The 10,000-nt window shown below is 47.5% G+C and overlaps 1 pseudogene; it reads right to left on the reverse strand.

Annotated features, from left to right (window-relative positions):
* Positions 1–1,537: 1,537 nt before the first annotated feature.
* The window catches only part of LOC135569033 (uncharacterized), a 66,234-nt pseudogene continuing 57,771 nt past the window's right edge, over positions 1,538–10,000 (reverse strand).

Consider the following 10,000-nt stretch of genomic DNA (forward strand, 5'->3'; position numbering starts at 1 on the left):
ACCCTTCCTCTCCTACAGCTCCTCCTTCAGGAACATCTACACATGGGGACACTAGATCACCCTTCCTCTCCTACAGCTCCTCCTTCAGGAACATCTACACATGGGGACACTAGATTACCCTTCCTCTCCAACAGCTCCTCCTTCAGGAACATCTACACATGGGGATCACTAGATCACCCTTCCTCTCCTACAGCTCCTCCTTCAGGAACATCTACACATGGGGATACTAGATCACCCTTCCTCTCCAACAGCTCCTCCTTCAGGAACATCTACACATGGGGACACTAGATCACCCTTCCTCTCCAACAGCTCCTCCTTCAGGAACATCTACACATGGGGACACTAGATCACCCTTCCTCTCCTACAGCTCCCCCTTCAGGAACATCTACACATGGGGATACTAGATCACCCTTCCTCTCCTACAGCTCCTCCTTCAGGAACATCTACACATGGGGATCACTAGATCACCCTTCCTCTCCAACAGCTCCTCCTTCAGGAACATCTACACATGGGGACACTAGATCATCCTTTCTCTCCTACAGCTCCTCCTTCAGGAACATCTACACATGGGGACACTAGATCATCCTTCCTCTCCTACAGCTCCTCCTTCAGGAACATCTACACATGGGGACACTAGATCACCCTTCCTCTCCTACAGCTCCTCCTTCAGGAACATCTACAAATGGCGATCACTAGATTACCCTACCTCTCCAACTTCGCAAGTCAGTTAATTAAGAACAAATTCTTATTTACAATGACTACACTGGCCAAACCCGGGCGACGCTGGGACAATTGTGAGCCGCCCTATGGGACTCGCCAATCACGGCCGGTTGTGGTGCAGCCTGGAATCAAACCATGGTGTCTGTAGTGACGAGTCTAGCGCTGAGATGCAGTGCCTTAAACCGCTGCGTCACTCGAGAAACCACAAATACAGGTGTGCCAAGCTTGTAGCGTCATACCCAAGAAGACTCGAGGCTGTACTCCCTGTCAAAGGCGCTTCAACAAAGTACTAAGTAAAGTTTCTGAATCATTTTGTATGAGGCTGCAATGTAACAAAATGGGGAAAAAGTGAAGGGGTCTGAATACTTTCCGAAAGCTCTGTATACAGGAGGACCTATGTCTGAATACTTATGTATACAGGAGAACATATGTCTGAATACTTATGTATACAGGAGGACATATGTCTGAACACATATGTCTGAATACAGGAGGACATTTGTCTGAATACTTATGTATGTATACAGGAGGACATGTGTCTGAATACGTATGTATGTATACAGGAGGACATATGTCTGAATACGGAGCTGTGAGGGGAACGGCACCTCAGTACCTCCAGGCTCTGATCAGGCCCTACACCCAAACAAGGGCACTGCGTTCATCCACCTCTGGCCTGCTCGCCTCCCTACCACTGAGGAAGTACAGTTCCCGCTCAGCCCAGTCAAAACTGTTCGCTGCTCTGGCCCCCCAATGGTGGAACAAACTCCCTCACGACGCCAGGACAGCGGAGTCAATCACCACCTTCCGGAGACACCTGAAACCCCACCTCTTTAAGGAATACCTAGGATAGGATAAAGTAATCCCTCTCACCCCCCCTCCCCCTGAAAAGATTTAGATGCACTACTGTTCCACTGGAGGTCATAAGGTGAATGCACCAATTTGTAAGTCGCTCTGGATAAGAGCGTCTGCTAAATGACTTAAATGTAAATGTAAATGAATACGTATGTATGTATACAGGAGGACGTGTGTCTGAATACGTATGTATGTATACAGGAGGACATGTGTCTGAATACGTATGTATGTATACAGGAGGACATGTGTCTGAATACGTATGTATACAGGAGGACATGTGTCTGAATACGTATGTATGTATACAGGAGGACATGTGTCTGAATACGTATGTATGTATACAGGAGGACATGTGTCTGAATACGTATGTATGTATACAGGAGGACATGTGTCTGAATACGTATGTATGTATACAGGAGGACATGTGTCTGAATACAGGAGGACGTGTGTCTGAATACTTATGTATGTATACAGGAGGACATGTGTCTGAATACGTATGTATGTATACAGGAGGACATGTGTCTGAATACAGGAGGACGTGTCTGAATACTTATGTATGTATACAGGAGGACATGTGTCTGAATACGTATGTATGTATACAGGAGGACATGTGTCTGAATACGTATGTATGTATACAGGAGGACATGTGTCTGAATACAGGAGGACGTGTGTCTGAATACTTATGTATGTATACAGGAGGACATGTGTCTGAATACGTATGTATGTATACAGGAGGACTTGTGTCTGAATACTTATGTATGTATACAGGAGGACATGTGTCTTTGTTAGCCACATGTTCGCACTTCCTCAAATCGTTTGGAGAAAACTTCCTGTCTACACACTGACAATTACCATGACCGCTACAGCCCTGCACACTGACAATTACCATGACCGCCACAGCCCTACACACTGACAATTACCATGACCGCCACAGCCCTACACACTGACAATTACCATGACCGCCACAGCCCTACACACTGACAATTACCATGACCGCCACAGCCCTACACACTGACAATTACCATGACCGCCACAGCCCTACACACTGACAATTACCATGACCACCACACTGACAATTACCATGACCGCCACAGCCCTACACACTGACAATTACCATGACCACCACAGCCCTACACACTGACAATTACCATGACCGCCACAGCCCTACACACTGACAATTACCATGACCGCCACAGCCCTACACACTGACAATTACCATGACCGCCACAGCCCTACACACTGACAATTACCATGACCACCACACTGATAATTACCATGACCACCACAGCCCTACACACTGACAATTACCATGACCGCCACAGCCCTACACACTGACAATTACCATGACCACCACAGCCCTACACACTGACAATTACCATGACCACCACACTGACAATTACCATGACCGCCACAGCCCTACACACTGACAATTACCATGACCACCACAGCCCTACACACTGACAATTACCATGACCACCACACTGACAATTACCATGACCACCACAGCCCTACACACTGACAATTACCATGACCGCCACAGCCCTACACACTGAAAATTACCATGACCGCCACAGCCCTACACACTGACAATTACCATGACCGCCACACTGACAATTACCATGACCACCACAGCCCTACACACTGACAATTACCATGACCGCCACAGCCCTACACACTGACAATTACCATGACCACCACAGCCCTACACACTGACAATTACCATGACCGCCACAGCCCTACACACCGACAATTACCATGACCACCACAGCCCTACACACTGACAATTACCATGACCGCCACAGCCCTACACACCGACAATTACCATGACCACCACAGCCCTACACACTGACAATTACCATGACCGCCACAGCCCTACACACTGACAATTACCATGACCGCCACAGCCCTACACACCGACAATTACCATGACCACCACAGCCCTACAAGGAATGAAAAAAAGATGAATGAAAAAGGAAACCTTGATCACTGATCTTTAATAAGCTTTGCCTTCGTCAGGGCTTTTGTTTATTTAAATTAGCACCTTTATGTAGACCACACCCACATCCTTTATGTAGACCACACCCACATCCTTTATGTCGACCACACCCACATCCTTTATGTCGACCACACCCACATCCTTTATGTAGACCACACCCACATCCTTTATGTAGACCACACCCACATCCGTTATGTAGACCACACCCACATCCTTTATGTAGACCACACTCACATCCTTTATGTAGACCACACCCACATCCTTTATGTAGACCACACCCACATCCTTTATGTAGACCACACCCACATCCTTTATGTAGACCACACCCACATCCGTTATGTCGACCACACCCACATCCTTTATGTAGACCACACCCACATCCTTTATGTCGACCACACCCACATCCGTTATGTCGACCACACCCACATCCGTTATGTAGACCACACCCACATCCTTTATGTAGACCACACCCACATCCTTTATGTAGACCACACCCACATCCTTTATGTAGACCACACCCACATCCTTTATGTAGACCACACCCACATCCTTTATGTAGACCACACCCACATCCTTTATGTAGACCACACCCACATCCTTTATGTAGACCACACCCACATCCTTTATGTCGACCACACCCACATCCGTTATGTCGACCACACCCACATCCGTTATGTAGACCACACCCACATCCTTTATGTAGACCACACCCACATCCTTTATGTAGACCACACCCACATCCTTTATGAAGACCACACCCACATCCGTTATGTAGACCACACCCACATCCGTTATGTAGACCACACCCACATCCTTTATGTAGACCACACCCACATCCGTTCCACGCATGGATAGGGGTTGGAGGATTGTGATTTTTTAAAATCTATGTAGACCAGCCTGCGATACCCTAGCCCCTCGTGTTCAAATTAATCAAATGCAATGTATCTTATGAAGCCCCTTTTTCCATTAGCCGTTTACAGTTACCCAACCTAAAACCCCACAAAGCAAGCAATGCAGAACCACAGTGGATAGGAAGACCCAGGAAGACCCAGGAAGAACCTAGGAAGAACCAGGAAGAACCAGGAAGGACCAGGAAGAACCAGGAAGAAGCTAGGAAGAAGCTAGGAAGAACCAGGACGAACCTAGGAAGAAGCTAGGAAGAACCAGGAAGAACCAGGAAGAAGCTAGGAAGAACCAGGAGATTCTAGGAAGAACCAGGAAGAACCTAGGAAGAATCTAGGAAGAACCAGGAAGAAGCTAGGAAGAACCAGGAAGAAGCTAGGAAGAACCAGGAAGAACCAGGAAGAAGCTAGGAAGAACCAGGAGATTCTAGGAAGAACCAGGAAGAAGCTAGGAAGAACCAGGAAGAAGCTAGGAAGAACCAGGAAGAAGCTAGGAAGAACCAGGAAGATTCTAGGAAGAACCATATAGAACCTAGGAAGAACCAGGAAGATTCTAGGAAGAACCATATAGAACCTAGGAAGAACCAGGAAGAACCAGGAAGAACCAGGAAGAACCTAGGAAGAACCAGGAAGAACCTAGGATGAACCTAGGAAGAACCAGGAAGAACCTAGGAAGAACCAGGAAGATTCTAGGAAGAACCAGGAAGAACCTAGGAAGAATCTAGGAAGAACCAGGAAGAAGCTAGGAAGAACCAGGAAGAAGCTAGGAAGAACCAGGAAGAAGCTAGGAAGAACCTAGGAAGAACCTAGGAAGAAGCTAGGAAGAACCAGGAAGAACCTAGGAAGAACCATGAAGATTATAGGAAGAACCATATAAAACCTAGGAAGAACCAGGAAGATTCTAGGAAGAACCATATAGAACCTAGGAAGAACCAGGAAGAACCTAGGAAGAATCTAGGAAGAACCAGGAAGAACCTAGGAAGAACCAGGAAGAACCTAGGAAGAATCTAGGAAGAACCAGGAAGAACCTAGGAAGAACCAGGAAGAACCTAGGAAGAACCAGGAAGATTCTAGGAAGATTCTAGGAAGAACCAGGAAGAATCTAGGAAGAACCAGGAAGAACCTAGGAAGAACCAGGAAGATTCTAGGAAGAACCTTGGAAGAACCAGGAAGAACCATGAAGAACCTTGGAAGAACCAGGAAGAACATAGGAAGCTCCTAGGAAGAACCAGGGAGAACCCTATAAAGGAAACAGGCTCTGAAGGGTGGCCAGTCATCTTCTTCTCTTTTGGCAGCTCACCTTGGTAACTCCTACTTGGTATGTACCAGGTTTAACAGGACATAGTTTATAGATCATCTCAACACAGCCCCCCCCCCTCCTCACCTTGGTAACTCCTACTTGGTATGTTCCAGGTTTAACAGGACAGAGTTTATGGATCATCTCAACACAGCCCCCCCTCCTCACCTTGGTAACTCCTACTTGGTATGTTCCAGGTTTAACAGGACATAGTTTATAGATCATCTCAACACAGCCAACCCCCCTCCTCACCTTGGTAACTCCTACTTGGTATGTTCCAGGTTTAACAGGACAGAGTTTATAGATCATCTCAACACAGGCCCCCCCCCCCCCTCCTCACCTTGGTAACTCCTACTTGGTATGTTCCAGGTTTAACAGGACAGAGTTCATAGATCAACTCAACACAGCCCCCCCTCCTCACCTTGGTAACTCCTACTTGGTATGTTCCAGGTTTAACAGGACAGATCATCTCAACACAGCCAACCCCCTCCTCACCTTGGTAACTCCTACTTGGTATGTCCCAGGTTTAACAGGACAGATCATCTCAACACAACCCACCCCCTCCTCACCTTGGTAACTCCTACTTGGTATGTTCCAGGTTTAACAGGACAGAGTTTATGGATCATCTCAACACAGACCCCCCCCTCCTCACCTTGGTAACTCCTACTTGGTATGTTCCAGGTTTAACAGGACAGAGTTTATGGATCATCTCAACACAGCCCCCCCCTCCTCACCTTGGTAACTCCTACTTGGTATGTTCCAGGTTTAACAGGACAGAGTTTATGGATCATCTCAACACAGGTCTCCCCGTCCGCTGGAGGTACCTCCTTTAGACACAGTAACGCCTTGTACCTGAGGAACACACACACACTTTATATGTAGCACAGCAACATCGTTCCTGGTCTGGACAACACTGATCTCAGACCAGAGGAAGTACCACCTCCTAGGAGACCACAGGAGAGACTCATAGACAACACTGATCTCAGACCAGAGGAAGTAACACCTCCTAGGAAACCACAGGAGAGATTCATGGACAACACTGGTCTCAGACCAGAGGAAGTACCACCTCTTGGAAGACTAAAGAAGTGATTAATGGACAACACTGGTCTCAGACCAGAGGAAGTACCACCTCTTGGAAGACTAAAGAAGTGAATCATGGACAACACTGGTCTCAGACCAGAGGAAGTACCACCTCTTGAAAGACTAAAGAAGTGATTCATGGACAACACTGGTCTCGGAGGACGAGCTGCCCTGAACAACAGAGAGCTACGGCATATTATTAGTCTGGGCCGCCAAAAGCAAAGAAGTGAGTGATGCCACTAAAGACTGAGACTTCCTGTCATGTGACCCACCTGTTGAGGAATTGGTAGAAGGGTATTCTGATTGGGTATCCCTCCTTCCTGATGCGTATGGTCTCCAGGATACCAGAGTAACGTAGTTGAGTCTTCACCAGCTCCGTCTCAAACTGGCCCGGTTCTTTGTGCTGGTTTGGCTTGATGCAACGTACAAAGTACGGATTACATCTGTAGAGACACACTTAGAATGTAAAAACCTTTAACCTTAACCATGAGGAACGTAGAACCCTGTAGAATGCTGTACTCAGAACTCTAGAACCCCAGAACTCGGAAGCCCCAGAACCCTAGAATTAGAACCATAGAATGTTGTACTCAGAACTCTAGAACCCCAGAACTCGGAAGCCCCAGAACCCTAGAATTAGAACCATAGAATGTTGTACTCAGAACTCTAGAACCCCAGAACTCGGAAGCCCCAGAACCCTAGAATTAGAACCATAGAATGTTGTACTCAGAACTCTAGAACCCCAGAACTCGGAAGCCCCAGAACCCTAGAATTAGAACCATAAAATGTTGTACTCAGAACTCTAGAACCCCAGAACTCGGAAGCCCCAGAACCCTAGAATTAGAACCATAGAATGTTGTACTCAGAACTCTAGAACCCCAGAACTCGGAAGCCCCAGAACCCTAGAATTAGAACCATAGAATACTGGACAGGATCTAGTCTTCAAAATTCTAGGGCACCAATTGGGCCACACACTGGTTGAATCAACGTTGTTTCGGCATCATTTCAACGTGGAATAGACAATTGAATTGTCCGTGCCGAGTGGGTAGGCAGTATATAACGGGAGAACCCCCTAGAACCCTGACCTCTCCATCTTCTCCACCAGGTCCTGCAGACTGCTCTGGAACTTGGCACTGACGGTGTTGCCGGCGAGGCGGCGGGCGGTGGAGCCCCTCCTGGCGGCAGAACGCTGCTGAGACGCCAGACCCTCACTGTGTTGGAGGAACAGGTTGGACACCATGCGGTTCTTACTGCTACTGAACAGCTCCAGAACGTCCTGACGCACCAGGTCAAAATTCTTATGGAGGAACTTATGCACCTAGAACAGGGGGAGGGGTAGATAATGTTAGGAGGACATCAACAGGGGAGGGAGATAATGTTAGGAGGACATCAACAGGGGAGGGGAGATAATGTTAGGAGGACATCAACAGGGGAGGGAGATAATGTTAGGAGGACATCAACAGAACATCAACAGGGGAGGGGAGATAATGTTAGAGGACATCGACAGGGGAGGGGAGATAATGTTAGGAGGACATCAACAGAACATCAACAGGGGAGGGGAGATAATGTTAGGAGGACATCGACAGGGGAGGGGAGATAATGTTAGAGGACATCAACAGAACATCAACAGGGGGAGGGAGATAATGTTAGAGGACATCAACAGGGGGATGGGTAGGTAATGTTAGGAGGACATCAACAGGGGGAAGGGAGATAATGTTAGGAGGACATCAACAGGGGGAAGGGAGATAATGTTAGGAGGACATCAACAGGGGGAGGGGAGATAATGTTAGGAGAACATCAACAGAACATCAACAGGGGGAGGGAGATAATGTTAGGAGGACATCAACAGGGGAGGGAGATAATGTTAGAGGACATCAACAGGGGGAGGGAGATAATGTTAGGAGGACATCAACAGGGGGAAGGGAGATAATGTTAGGAGGACATCAACAAGGGAGGGAGATAATGTTAGGAGGACATCAACAGGGGAGGGAGATAATGTTAGGAGGACATCAACAGGGGAGGGGGAGATAATGTTAGGAGGACATCAACAGGGGATGGGAGATAATGTTAGGAGGACATCAACAGGGGAGGAGATAATGTTAGGAGAACATCAACAGAACATCAACAGGGGAGGGAGATAATGTTAGGAGGACATCAACAGGGGGAGGGAGATAATGTTATAACATCAACAGGGGGAGGGGAGATAATGTTAGGAGAACATCAACAGGGGAGGAGATAATGTTAGGAGGACATCAACAGGGGGGAGGGGAGATAATGTTATAACATCAACAGGGGAGGGGAGATAATGTTATAACATCAACAGGGGAGGAGATAATGTTAGGAGGACATCAACAGGGGAGGGGAGATAATGTTAGGATGACATCAACAGGGGGGATGGGAGATAATGTTAGGAGGACATCAACAGGGGAGGTAGATAATGTTAGGAGGACATCAAGAGGGGGAGGGAGATAATGTTAGGAGGACATCAACAGGGGGAGGGGAGATAATGTTAGGAGGACATCAACAGGGGGAGGGAGATAATGTTAGGAGGACATCAACAGGGGAGGGTAGATAATGTTAGGAGGACATCAACAGGGGGGAAGATAATGTTATAACATCAACAGGGGATGGGAGATAATGTTAGGAGGACATACACAGGGGGAGGGAGATAATGTTAGGAGGACATCACCAGGGGAGGGGAGATAATGTTAGGAGGACATAAACAGGGGGAGGGAGATAATGTTAGGAGGACATCAACAGGGGGAGGGGAGATAAGTTAGGAGGACATCAACAGGGGGGGAGATAATGTTAGGAGGACATCAACAGGGGGGGAGATAATGTTAGGAGGACATCAACAGGGGGGGAGATAATGTTATAACATCAACATGGGGAGGGGAGATAATGTTAGGAGGACATCAACATGGGAACGATAGAATGGATTGTATTATTACTTCAGGTGTGTGTGTGTGTGTGTGTGTGTGTGTGTGTGTGTGTGTGTGTGTGTGTGTGTGTGTGTGTGTGTGTGTGTGTTTTTTACTTGGTATGTGACTTTCCCAGCGTAGTGTTTCAGTGTGAACTCTGGGAGGGGCATCTTTGGCCGGGCATACAGATCGCTGTTCCCGTGGTGATAGTTGCACTTCTGGAGGAAGGTGTGGTCTGTCG

This window comes from Oncorhynchus nerka, unplaced genomic scaffold, assembly GCF_034236695.1.
Source record: "Oncorhynchus nerka isolate Pitt River unplaced genomic scaffold, Oner_Uvic_2.0 unplaced_scaffold_1255, whole genome shotgun sequence".
Lineage (NCBI taxonomy): Eukaryota > Metazoa > Chordata > Actinopteri > Salmoniformes > Salmonidae > Oncorhynchus > Oncorhynchus nerka.